Source organism: Scylla paramamosain, chromosome 6 (assembly GCF_035594125.1).
Source record: "Scylla paramamosain isolate STU-SP2022 chromosome 6, ASM3559412v1, whole genome shotgun sequence".
Classification (NCBI taxonomy): Eukaryota; Metazoa; Arthropoda; class Malacostraca; order Decapoda; family Portunidae; genus Scylla; species Scylla paramamosain.
This window is the reverse complement of record NC_087156.1, coordinates 28,122,746-28,131,996: the sequence shown is the minus strand read 5'-3', so window position 1 is coordinate 28,131,996 and position 9,251 is coordinate 28,122,746. Positions and strand designations below refer to the sequence as shown.

The window sequence follows — 9,251 nt, the reverse complement described above, 5'->3', positions numbered from 1 at the left end:
GGAATAAATGTACCGTTAAACCTCATACAAATAGTTTCACGAAAAGTGGTAAAAGTCTATCAGATTTTATAGTTGCTTCTGTTCAGATGTTACGTCAGAGGAACAAAAAAAAAGAAAAAAAAATTCGAGGATGAAAAAATAAATGGAACCAGCGTTACATTATGAATAGTAGTCACCACAAATAAATCACGTATTTTTTTTAGCAGTTCTCAGAAGTCAAAATCCTTCCCATTTTTTCTCTTTTTCTGTGGCTACTCTTTGTGTCTTGTCAAAACATGGCCAGAATTCCCCTCTAGACGCTGCCTCGGTGACAGCTACGATGATGCTGTACTTTTGTTATTGTTGCCAACGGTAGTATTTATTTTGTTCTTCCATGGAGTGCGGTAGAGGGAGGCGGAGGGTGGGAGTGAGTGGGGCGTCGCAGGGCTCGTCACACTCACTGGCCAGGGCGCGGAGAGGAAGGCGAAAGGGATGGTTTATGATATTTGTAGAAACTGTTAGCGGGGAAAGTAAGGACGCGTAGGTTTTGTGCTGTCGCGAGGGAGCTTCCATGTACTTGTGATCCTCCTCCTCCTCCTCCTCCTCCTCCTCCTCCTGTTGCTTCTGTGCCTTCTCGTACTCTTTCTCTTTTATTGTTTTTCTTTTCCTGTCTTTCTCCTGTCTTTTTTCCTCCTCCTCCTCCTGCACTTCCTCCTCCTGTTTTGCTCTGCCTTTCATTTTTTCTTTCTACTCTCTCTCTCTCTCTCTCTCTCTCTCTCTCTCTCTCTCTCTCTCTCTCTCTCTCTCTCTCTCTCTCTCTCCTCCCCAATCTTTTCACAGAGGACAGGAAGGGATGTATTCAAGAGGATGAGGCACCAGAATCTATTTTTTCTCCTATTATTTTCCCCTTGAGGCGCTGGTGTGAAAGAGTGAGAATAGGCTGCAGGGTGGAGGACGTAGGCAGTGGGAGTGAGGAAGTGGGCTGCTGTGACGGGTTTTCCTGCCTTCAGCGCTACTTTGGCTCTCAGAAATGGTATGCTTTCTCGCCACGACTATTTTCAAAGGCCACAGAATTGATTAGCCGGGTTTTCAAGAGTGTTTTTGCTGTTGGTAATATAGGCATTTTGCTAATCACTCACTAGAACTATGAAAATACCCTTAAAAAGCCATGTAACTATGTACAATTAGAGTCTTTTGAATATAGTGTAGGTGCAACGCAGAAGAGTTTCAGAGTATGTGGTTTGGAGATACTCTTGTATTTGTACTCGTAAAGGGAGACGTGGAGATTCAAAGGGTAGGGTGAGATAATGAAATTCACTATTTATAGATTATTTTACATTGTTATTAATTTGGCGTTTATTTATTTATTTTTTATCTTTTCTTCTCTTGTTAACACCAAGTGATTATGTCTAGAGGCTGAGATGTAAGAGAATGTTTATGGATGTGTTTTCGAGTATTGTTGTTTGTCTTTTGTTTGTTTCATACAAACTATACGTATATATAGCACTTTAGTCATTTGTGATTAGTTTATTTTTTGTTTTTACTTGTTGGAAGCGCTCTCATTTGAAGGGAAAGGTAATTTTTTTTTTTTTTAGATAATATGTTTCTACAACAACTACTACTACTACTACTAATACTCTTACAGTACTTCTATCGCCACCAGCCACACCCCACGGTTGGTGTAATCGGTGAGCCGCGGAGTGGTGGGTGAGGCAGAGGTGTGTTGACCCGCCGCGTGGAGGACACTGACCACTATAAAAATTGAGTAATACCTCTGAATGTGCTGGGAGGACAGGCCAACCATTCTGTATGACCACAAAAACACGCGTTTCTTCATCTGACCTACACACGTCTATGTTCCTTTATGTATGTACACACACAGGCGCAGTGGACACGCTCACGCTCCGTCCATACACAGGTGCGCGGGACTAATTCGTGCGTGGCGATCAGTTTTCCTGCTTTTACTTGCTCCTTCTTTTCTTCCTCCAATTATTCTGAGTGACCTGGCAACACCATCCACCTCTCTCTTCTTCTTTCCTTCCTCTCCCACACTCATTACCTCCACCTCGCGCCACTCACTGTACCTGCAAGCTATGCTGCAGGAAGGGTCCTTCTGTTGTGGTTAAAATGATGCTAGACCAACTTCACTGTGAACTCATCCCATATTTAAGTATGTATTGTTCGTGTGTAATGGAGGTAAAGCTTCGTACATTAACAAAATAAAGATATCAGATGATGTTAATGCTGCAAAGTCCCTGAGAAGCAATCTGGTTGCGGGACCTTACTGTCATGTCGACGCGAGATTCCTGTTTTGATTGGTCGGCACTTTTTTGTTTCTGCGAGCTATTTTTAGGTGAGAGGGAAGGCAAAGTGTGGTGACAAAACACACTGTCGCAGGTCAGGACGGGAAAGCAGCGATGGTCCACATTCACAAAGGTGCCCCACAATGGGCCACTGACGTGCTGTTTTTGCCGAGTAAGAGGTTTGAAACTTAACGTCGGCTTTCTCGCATTCTTCCGTCTGTCTCCTTTCATCTTTCTCTTCCTATGCCTTCCCTGTGTGCCTCCCTTCACGTCTCTCACTCTCTCTATCTGGCAGCCTTCGTCCTCCATGCCATTGTACGTATGTGGGACAAGCGTACCGCCCCGTGCTGAGTACTCCAGAAGGCCTGTGTTTGGTGATCCCGAGCCTTTTATTGGCCAGTCCCGAGAGAACTATGACGGAAGGAAGGTGTGTGTGTGTGTGTGTGTGTGTGTGTGTGTGTGTGTGTGTGTGTGCGTGTGTGTGTGTGTGTGTTTGTGTGTGTGTGTGTGTGTGTGTGTGTGTGTGTGTGTGTGTGTGTGTACCTATATCTAACTATCTCTACCTACATACCTACATGCATATACACCGCACATGACGTATCGCTCTGCTTCCACGGTTCTAGGCTGTGACGGGCCGGCCGCCGTCCGGGAGCCGCTAATGTGTTATGCAGCGTCCGGCTCACAAACACGCCGCCGCTCGCACACTGATCAACCCACCGACCGCCCTCAACGCAGCCAGCTCCAGCAGTCGATAGGAGTTATTTATTCATCTTACTAATTTTATATATACAGAAACTTCTGGGTTTAGATAATGCGCATGATAGAAGCTGGAACTCGTGGATCATGTGTTGCAATTATGCATGGTTTGGCAATAAAGCGGCCAGTGGAGGAGGGCGGCGTGGCCAGGTGGGCGTGTGGAGATAGGGTTGGTAACGCGACAGTCCGTCCGCGGCGACCCTCCCCTGGCTGGGCCACCGCGGCGCTCCGTGGGTGCTAATGTGTCATGTGATCCCAGGCACGGCCAACACATGTCCATTTATGACTATAACACGCAAACATGAAAATAATAAGGTAATCTCTATCTCAGCCGTGGAGACTCAACAACTGATCTGGATAAATATTACACAAAATGTACGCGCTATGAATTATTGATATCCGGCACTGATAACTATGGTGATTCCGGATGAATACATGAATGAAAAACAAGCATTCAAGACCGAAATAATCCAGCAAAGAGAAAAAGAAGAGTTGCGTGCTGGTGACGTCAAAAGGAATCAGTAATACTGTTATAACTTGATCCTCGGAAACACAGCATGGCCATACAAAAGTGCTGAAAGTATACTGTGATTCTTGCTGGAGGCGTTGCTGCTGCTGAGGAAGAGGACAACAATGTCTGGTAGTGCTGCTGACGGTGGTGATATTAAGGACAGCGTGACGATAGTAATATTGAAGACACCTATAAAATAAAGTACTGGATGTCTTTTTTATTTTTTTTTATGGATGAGGAAATAGCAGTGATGAATAATGAAGAGAAGGAAGTAATGGATAAAGACAGAATTCTCAAATCACATCGAACTAATGCAAATCATGAAGCAAAAAAAAAAAAAAGGTAATGATTCGAGTATTGAGGGGAGAGGAAGACTACACATGTGAGTAAAATCGTGACCTGCGGTAGGTGATCCGTGCAGGTGTTAACAGATGAATGAGACAGGTGTTTTGCGCTAACGAGTCAGGTGTTTCGGTTAAATCAGGTAGGCTTATTGAATGAACGAGACAAAGATGTGTTGTGAATGAGGCAGATACGAGTAGATACAGCAAGATATGTTAATTTAGCAAGCCAGAAAGGTGCATTACGCGGTTTATTGGGTGAATGAGAGGTATGCTAAGTGAATGAACCAGGTACTCGGCAAATATATTAGGTACAATGAGGTAAGTTAATTTAGTAAACAAGAAAGGTGTGTTACGTGGCAAGACAGGTGTTTTAGGTGAATGAGATGAGTATACGAAGTGAATGAAGCAGGTCTGTTGGGTGAGCGAGCTATATGCGATAAGTGAAGGTAACAGGTGAGGTGAGGGAAGGTGAGGAGGATGGAGAGTGGGAGCGGACCGTCTACCTGTGTGACTGTGTATTAATAAGACAACGATTGGTTCCTCACACCTGATATTCAGTTCGCGTACTGTCGCCCCCCCACTCCCACCATCTCTTCTTTGCCTTCTGCACACGGACACGAGAGATGGGATGAAGTAAGGAAGGGGTGGAGGAAAGAGAGGAGAGGTAGAGGGAGAGAAAAGTCGATACAGGGAGGCAGGACAAGTGAGAAGAATAGAGAAGTAAGGGATGAAGGAAACAGGAGAGATAGGGAAAAGAAAAAAAAGTTGAAGAAAGGAAGGATGAGAAGAAGAAAGGAGGAAGGAATGAAAGAAAGGAGAAACGGAGAGAGACGTAAGAAGAATGAGTTTTCGAAAAGATGAAAGGGAAGGAGTAAAGAAAAGAAAGGAAAAAAAAACAGAAGAGAAATAAAATTCGATTGAGAAAGGAAGGGACGGATGAAAGAGAAGAGATGTAGAACAGAGAAAATTCGAAAGGGAGAGGAAAGACAGAGGACGGAGAGAAAGAGAGACAGGGAAATACAGAATGAGTGAAAAGGATTGCGAAGATGTTGCTTGTATAAAAGAAAGGAAAGAAATAATAATAATAAAAATAATAGGTATATAATGAACTCTTGAGGGAGTAAGATAGAAATTAACTGAAAACAGGCAAAGCGAGGAGAGGGGAGGATAACGGAAGATGGAAGAAAGAGGAGTGAAGGAAAGAGGAATGAAGAGGGGGAGAAGGTCCTCCACCTAACACCCCAACAGACTAACCTTGCCTTCCACTTTATCTCCGACAAGACTCTCATTATCTCCACCATATGGGTCCTGTTCCATCCTTCCCACCTTCCTTCCCTTCTCTGCTCCACTCCAAGTAATCTCTACCTATATTCCTTCCTTTCTTCCTTTCTCCCCAAGTTATCTTCACCTACATTCCTTCCTTCTCTCCTCCATCTCCTTCTTTCACCACCTCCTTTACATATTTCTTTCTTCGTATCCCTCCTTTTTACGTAATTCTCTTGTCATTATTTCTTAATTTTCTTTTCCTCATTCCTTTTCTCTACTTCATTTTATCTTCCTTTCGTTCTTCTTTTTTACTCCCCCCTCTTCCCCTCTTCATCTCTCTCTGATCTTCATTTTATGTATTTGTTTCTTTTTTTTTACTTTTTTTATCTCCTTTCCACGTTTTTTTCCTCCTTTCTTTCCTTCTTTTCTCTCTTCCTTCTCTACTTTCTCCCACGCATCATCGTTTTCTTCCCTTCTTCTCTTCGTCCTTCCCTTCAACCAACCCAAGGCTCCTTCCCTCCCTTCCTCACTCATCCCCCTCCTCCCCCCGTCCTTACACCCATCCCCCCCCACTGACTGAGCTTCAATAATTCATCACAGTTTATCAGGGCACCCAAACCCACGCTAGTCTGACGCATGCATGCACGCACACGCACACACACGAACGCACATACGAACACACACACACACACACACACACACACACACACACACACACACACACACACACACACACACACACACACACAGACTCAGTGCGATTCCCACCATGGTGCGAGCCATCAATCGATAGTATTTCCCTCCTAGATTAGTCTTACCGTTAGGATTAATGTTAAGTTTTTCCCCATCCCCTATGTACATTTTCAGTTTGTCAACTGCCTAAATAATAAACCGTTTATTATTATTTATTATTATTACACACACAAACGTGCACGAATATATATACGTACAGAAATGTGTGTAGACTGACAAATAGCTGTGTTGGTTGGCACGTCAGTTTTGAAGAGAGTGAAAAGCAGTGTGCCTCATTGAAATACACACACACACACACACACACACACACACACACACACACACACACACACACACACACTCCAGTTTCTGACTGCGTATTTGCCATTAATTTCACTCGAGCTCGAATTGAATCTGGTGAAGAAAACTGGACTGGAATGAAACGGAAATTGTGAATTCTCGGTAACGAAGAAAGGTTGGAAATATGAGGTGGAATTGCGTGTGTGTGTGTGTGTGTGTGTGTGTGTGTGTGTGTGTGTGTGTGTGTGTGTGTGTGTGTGTGTGTGTGTGTACGTGTGGGAGCGAAGGTGGGATGGCTATGTGGAGGTGGAAGGAAGGAGGAATGGATGACAGAGGAGGCAGAAGTGGATGGATGCGAAAGGAGTGGCGGCGTGAGGAGGGTTGGGTGCTGGCAGAGTGGAGGAAGGAAGTGTGGATACGATGTTGTGGTGGCGTAGTGGCTACTTATCCAGACTGCCGGTCATGTGCTATTGTGGAGGTGTTTAGAGGACTCTCTCTCCCTCCCTCCCTCCCTCCCTCTCATTCTTCCCTCTCCTCCCTCTCCCTCTCTGTCTCTCTTCCTTTCTTATTCTCTCCCATCCTCTCCCTTCACATTTCCTGTTCCATGTATTGTATTCACTTAATTCTACAAATCTTTCCTATCTTTTCATTCATTCATTCTCTCTCTCTCTCTCTCTCTCTCTCTCTCTCTCTCTCTCTCTCTCTCTCTCTCTCTCTCTCTCTCTCTCTCTCTCTCTCTCTCTTTTTCGTGATGTTTTCCAATATTTTCTTATTTACTGACTGTATTCGTTATTTATATTTCCTTCTTTTACTCCTTCTACTTCACATTTAGTAATTTACCCATTCTCATCCCATGTTTCCCTCTCCAATTCTCACTAACGTTTCTCCAACACTCTCCCACTTTTTCCCTTCACGTTTCTTTATTTTTCTTTCCTTTCTATTCTTTCGTTTTCCCATTTTTTTTTATTCTGTCTTACTCATTTCAGGAATTTCGATACAATGTAAATTTTCACTCCCCTTTTCTTTTTTCTTCTTGTCTCCATCATCCCTTCTACGTGCAGTAATCTGATCCTCGTTCTTTCTTCCTCTTCTTCACTTTCATTGATTTCTTGTTCATCTTTTCGATTTTCCTTCTTTTCAGTTTTCCTAGATTCCCTTGAGTAACAACGCCACGACCCATAATCCCATAATAACATGAATGACACAGCTTCAGTCAATCTCTCTCTCTCTCTCTCTCTCTCTCTCTCTCTCTCTCTCTCTCTCTCTCTCTCTCTCTCTCTTTCTCATTTTTCAATTTCGCATCTCTGGAAAACACGAAGAAAAACAACCGTAATTAGGAAGAAAACCTATGCATTGGAAATGAGAGAGAGAGAGAGAGAGAGAGAGAGAGAGAGAGAGAGAGAGAGAGAGAGTACTTACCTTCAGGCGTCAGGTTAGCAGGTGGAATACACGCCCCAGGTGAGGCAGCGCAGCGGGAGAAGGGCGTGGGCACAGGGCGGGGGCTGAGGGCGGTGTGGGCGCTGACTCGAGTGCGGGGTGGTCACCTGCCCCAGCCCGGCCCCATACCGAGCGTCACACATCACTTGGGGGCCCCGCAACGAGCGTAGTGACTTCCAACCAAAATATACGATTTTTACACGATAGAGGAGCGCTCTCTCTCTCTCTCTCTCTCTCTCTCTCTTTCAATGACAATGCCTTTTTTTTGCCTGTTTTCTCTCTTCCCCCCGTCTTTTTTCTTATTTTTTCCTATGTATCTTTTTTAATCTTTTCTCTTTTCCTACACAATTTCCCGCTTTCTTACTGCTCTGTTGCTTGCTGTGGAGTGGAGAGAGAGAGAGAGAGAGAGAGAGAGAGAGAGAGAGAGAGAGAGAGAGAGAGAGAGAATCGAAAAAAATGGAAGAAAAATTGTTAAGAGATTAAAAAAATATGGAAAGGAGGGAACATTGATGTAGATGGATGGATAGATAGATAGATAGATAGATAGATAGAGAGAGAGAGATAGATAGATAGATAGATAGATAGAGAGAGAGAGAGAGAGAGAGAGAGAGAGAGAGAGAGAGAGAGAGAGAGAGAGAGAGAGAGAGAGAGAGAGAGAGAGAGAGAGAGAAAGGAAGGAAGAAATTAAAACGTCGGAAATGTTGCAGTGACGTCATCAGATCGCATTTTATGATGTCACAGTATTGCTGGCACGTGATTGGTCGCCTCAAAGCACCATGGGGTTCACTCATTGATCTGATGCAACATATCAATAATGCAAAAGGAGAACTTGCTTTTGTGTTGCTGGCTGGCTTAATATTTTTTCCTTTTCATTTAGTATTTTTTTTTATTTACCTTTCTCTCTAGCAGAACTTGAAGATTATACTCGTGGAAATGTGAAATGTGAAATGTGTGTGTTTGTGTGTGTGTGTGTGTGTGTGTGTGTGTGTGTGTTTCCATGTAGGGGATGGGACAGAGTTAGGGAGTTTTTGAAGGAGACTGTAAAAGAAGGAGGAGAAGAAGAAGAAGACGAAGGAAAAAAATAATGAATAAGAAGAGTAAGAAGAAGCAAAAGGCAAGAGTAACGATAAGAAGACACTAGCAAGAATATAAATAAAGGAAAAAAAAAAGAATGAGAACGAGATAGGAAGGAAGAAAGGAAGACTGAGTTATAGAAGAGATAGAAGACCGAATCGAAGGGAAGGAGGAAGAAGAAGGAGAAGGGAGATGAAGGATAGAGGGAAGGAGGGAGGGAGGGAGGGAGGGGGAGGGAGGGAGAAGAAATAGATGGGGGATGCACAATCATTAAGGGATGTGTGACAATCATGAGAAGAAGGCAAGTGCTCCGAATGTGTGTGTGTGTGTGTGTGTGTGTGTGTGTGTGTGTGTGTGTGTGTTTATTATAAGTATTTTCTACGTATTATTCATTCTGCATCTACTAATTAACTACACGTACTAATTAGCGAATAAGTAAATGTTTGCAGGAGAGGAACTGACTGTGGAAAGATCAAATGAGGGATGATTACAAGCAGTTATCATAGTTTTACATGCTGTGCGACGTGCGGCCCATATTAGGCAACTTGA

At 43.7% G+C, this 9,251-nt stretch overlaps 1 long non-coding RNA gene across 3 annotated transcripts in view; it reads right to left on the bottom strand.

Annotated features, from left to right (window-relative positions):
* The window catches only part of LOC135101568 (uncharacterized), a 26,303-nt gene extending 18,474 nt beyond the window's left edge, over window positions 1-7,829 (bottom strand). The window contains exon 1 of one of the 3 annotated variants that reach the window (XR_010269306.1): window positions 7,611-7,829. This is a non-coding gene — a long non-coding RNA (uncharacterized LOC135101568). The remainder of the gene's footprint in view (window positions 1-7,610) is intronic. The other 2 variants (XR_010269305.1, XR_010269304.1) reach the window with 2 other exon arrangements.
* Window positions 7,830-9,251: the final 1,422 nt, after the last annotated feature.